This window comes from Cupressus sempervirens, chromosome 1, assembly GCF_028749045.1.
Source record: "Cupressus sempervirens isolate cs-2001-9-10 chromosome 1, ASM2874904v1, whole genome shotgun sequence".
In the NCBI taxonomy this organism is placed as follows: domain Eukaryota; kingdom Viridiplantae; phylum Streptophyta; class Pinopsida; order Cupressales; family Cupressaceae; genus Cupressus; species Cupressus sempervirens.
This window is the reverse complement of record NC_143118.1, coordinates 596,005,655-596,009,833: the sequence shown is the minus strand read 5'-3', so window position 1 is coordinate 596,009,833 and position 4,179 is coordinate 596,005,655. Positions and strand designations below refer to the sequence as shown.

Here is a 4,179-nt window from a genome sequence, read left to right as displayed (position 1 = left end):
TTAAATCCTATAACAATATCACAATTTGACACTTGCTGTGGAAATTATCTCCTACTTATCAATATCATGACAACAATTATCAAATATGCAACTAATTACTTTTAAAAATTTTTGTTTTGGGAAAATGGATATCAACATGTAGATTTTTGTGAGCTAAAATTTGAAAATAATAAAATATTAAAAATTAAAATACATCATGCTGTTGCAGGGTTCAAAAAATATAGACTACTTCTTAGCATTGTATTCATATAATTGGGAGGGAAAAACAGAGTACTCTGTACTTCTAATGTCGAAGCGAGTTTCTCATCTGGCGAATGAGGTGATGTGAATATGTAATCTGCAGAAGCAGGGAGATAAAACCCGACCCTGGTCAAGAGAACAATAAATTTCCGTGTCACCAGGTAATTATTGGTCGACTGTTTATCAGTTGTCCGTTGAAATTGATACACTGATTACAATTTTGGAATGACTCTTGTGTTTTCTGCAGATCTAGAAGCCGAAGTGGTGGCTCTATCACCGATGATTCTGATGGCCACCAGCAGATTCGTGTGTGAAATCTACAAAAAAGGCTTCCAGCTGGACCAAAACCCGGAACTCCAAAGGCAATGGTTATCAAGAATCAACTGGTGAGGCTCAGTGAAATTAATACCCTATGAATCGCTGGAATTTTTAAATGCAGTCATTAAGGCATTAGTAAACTGAAATCCACCTTAGTTAGTCTAGTTCAGGGCGGTGAACGGGGCCAGGTGTGCCTGTTATATAATTATAAAAAATGAGAGATCAATGAAGTGATTTTACCCAGGTTGTTGGACTAAGGGTCTATTCTATACCCTGGACTCGTTAGGTTTTATATTCTGGAATAGATGATAAAATTTATCAGGGCTCCATCTATGGGGTTCTGTGAGACCTGTAGAATTCTACAATTCATCTTTTGATGTCTAGGCATCTGGTGGATGAGCCTTATATATAGCCCTTACTTTTTGCTTCCACCTATTAATTATTTTGCAAAATAAAAAATCTTGTCATTCATTGATCTATGTGGCTTGAGAGAAATCAGTTCCTTGCATTGCACACTTTGATTCAATGGCAATTTCAACCAACTCAGCACGATTTGCTTTGGTTTTCTATTGCTGTCAATTTAGGGCTCATTTGGTTGCAAGCATAGGAATAGAAAATTAAAATGCGTATGTGGAATAGGAATGGAAAAGAGTAATCCCATTCTTGTTTGATTCGCCTAGTATTTGACTGGAAATATGTTACTCTCCTGTTTGGTTGAGAGAAATTGGAATTGGAATACAATTAAGTTTCAGCCAAGCTGTTGCCCACAATTCCTGTGACTCCAATGACGAGGGCTACTCTTTGCTTGTCAGATTTTATTTCTACCCACCATCGAACCCCACTCAATTTAAACCATATTTACATACAGAGCAAGCCAATCTCTGAGACGCGCTGCTTACTGAATTTCGATTGCTCTGAGCTGTGAATAGAGGGAACATGGCTAAGCTAGAGGCCAAAGAAACTGAATTTGAGATTGCTGCAGAGAAGAAAATGAGAGGATGGGCCAAATATGATGATGCAGCCGACTTATTTGAAAAGACTGCCAATTCATACAAGCTTGGAAAATTCTGTACGTAGTTTATTTCAAGCCATGTGTGCTATCGCTGAAATCGATCTTAATGAGTTTCACCTTCTGCAATGTCGTTAACATATACGTCTTTGCACATTTTCTGTATAAAGAAAACTGTGGTTTCTGCATATTTGTTTTGATTTGAAAACAATGTTGCCAGGAGTTGTTTTCTGTTCTCAATCTACTGAGAATCGCTGCGAGAGACAAATGCACCTGAGAATCACTGTGGAGCCCGAAAAAACCCTGCCGATAAAATCCCGCCAAAATGCACACATATGCGCTTGCTCACGGACCCTGCCCTTATGTGCTCGCTCACGGATTCGAAAATTTATTAAATTTGGGATAATAGGATTGAGAATAGGAATGGTCTATTCTAATAATAGATTTTTTTTGACATAGACTTATGCTCGTTTTAGGAGTCAAATTGAAATATGAAACTCTATTCTCTATTCCAATTTGATCAATCAAAAGAAAAACTGAAAACATATTCTGGAATGTCTATTCCTATTCCAGCAAGCAAACGGGCCCTTACAGACTTTCATAGTGAGAGTGCCTTGGCAAGTCTTTACTAGTTGTTTTAAGTGCTAACTATTTATGGTAAGCATTTATGATATCTTTAAATGCAAAGCAATAGCTTAAAAGGTTTAATAATAATCGTTATAGCTTTCTTCTATGAAAAAGGGTCTTTGAATTTTGCTTGCTGTGTGCATTTCTTGTTATTCTGCATTATATATATTATAGGCTTTATTGTAAATACTGAAAATTTGATCCTAAAGTTGCAATTAGTTGGCTTTTCTTTTGTAACATTTCTATGCAAGCCATCTAAATATGTGTTAGATCATACACAATAACTGATACCTTTTGTAGGATATCTAGTACAAGTTCTCCTGTGACGGCAACCTTCAATTGCTTTCTATCGTAGGCTTTCCCATTGCATATAACAGAATAACTATTGTAAAATTTGCTCACTTCAAATTTGGTTTCTGGAGCTGTATTGAGGTAATCAGTCAAGTAGTTCAGCCCATACCCCTAGTTAAAATTTTTAGATGAAATGTGGGCACACAATCATATGCTTGTATGCAATACAACTACTCTACCATTATAGTTGGAAATTTTAAGCTATCTAAATGTTAATCCTCCTAAGGAGCTAAATGTTATATTGCTTGTAAGGAGCTAAGCAGAATTGGTTTGTAACAACCCATTGAGAATCAATATGTGCACGGCAGGTATAGAAAATCTAAAGCTGCCAAAACACAGACGAATATATATTTTGCGATTTTGAAATAACAATTTGTTCGACTTGATGAATGGATGATATAGCCTGAATCATTCAGTTTAGATCTTATGTTCGATACTAGCAAGCTACTGCAATTTGTCTGTATAAAAACTAGAAATACAAAGGTATGGGGCTGACCATTTGTAAGTCTGATTTTTTTATAAAGAAACTGTATTTCACTTTAGTCATTTTCCGGTATATAATATATACTGTTTGGAATATGCTACACCATATTTTTGTCTTTTGCAAGTTCCCTGTAGTTGGTAGCTGTGTTCCTGGCTGCAATCCGGGGGGTGTAGTGAACCCTGGTGGATGTATCAAACGGCCCGGAGTTTGTATTTATGAAAAGTTTCGAACACTTGTATTAATAGCAGCTAACTTTGACCCAATGCTAAGCCTATGCATTTTGTCCCATCACCAGATCTCAGCACATTCATGCCCTTTATTTTTTATGGGCACTCCACACTGGATGACTCCTGAGGTAATAAATTTTCTTTCCTCGTAGACAGTGTCTTCTTGTTTGTTGGATACTTGATTTGACGTGCCCTTGGAACATTGACATTTTCTCCGCTGCTTCAGGTCATTAAAAATTATAAATGGCGATGACTTAGCGGTGGATATTTGGAGCCTAGGTAGCACATTTGTGCAATGGCTACTGCAAGTGCAGAGCTGCCATCCTGACAGTGGAGGGGCAAGTCATTTTGCGATTGTGACAGAACTTTAACGAGGGACTAGTATTCATGCGTTTCAAATCTGCTAGCTTCCTCTTAGGGTGCAAACTGCATATTCAGATTCTGTTGGCTTCCAATTATTTCTTCGTTTGAGTAGCTAGTATTTGGAAATCTCTACGGCTGTCAAGATATATGACACCCAAAGTATATGGTTAAATGTGTGGGACTCTAAGGTGGATTTTTTATTCTATACTTATAGGACCCTTTTTCTGAGTAGGTCTTGCTAGGTGACATTAGATACTTGTGTAATTGATTGTTTTATTTATTTTTGTGATGGATGGATTCTTGTGAACTATTATCAACTAAACATAGATCAATGAATTTAACTTGAAAACTCTTAGTTGCCAATTCATGAAATGAATCTGATTTGGGTACGCGAATCGGATCCGTGGATTTGGGATTTTTTTTTTTCAATAATGATCCGTGGAGGATTCGTGTGTGTGTATATATACTAAAAGCTAAGAGAAATCATTTCATAGTATGAATCCATGATTCTAGTATGCATCTATGAATCTAGTATACTTGATAATTGATCTATTTTCATG

The 4,179-nt window shown here is 36.5% G+C and overlaps 2 long non-coding RNA genes across 2 annotated transcripts; both read left to right on the top strand.

Annotated features, from left to right (window-relative positions):
* The first annotated feature begins 490 nt into the window (after window positions 1-490).
* On the top strand, window positions 491-1,940 carry LOC149578844 (uncharacterized). Its single transcript, XR_016364877.1, has 3 exons — window positions 491-626; window positions 1,371-1,627; window positions 1,788-1,940. It is a non-coding gene; the product is annotated as an uncharacterized LOC149578844 (long non-coding RNA).
* A 154-nt stretch (window positions 1,941-2,094) lies between these two features.
* On the top strand, window positions 2,095-3,968 carry LOC149578843 (uncharacterized). Its single transcript, XR_016364872.1, has 3 exons — window positions 2,095-2,224; window positions 3,325-3,384; window positions 3,483-3,968. It is a non-coding gene; the product is annotated as an uncharacterized LOC149578843 (long non-coding RNA).
* Window positions 3,969-4,179: the final 211 nt, after the last annotated feature.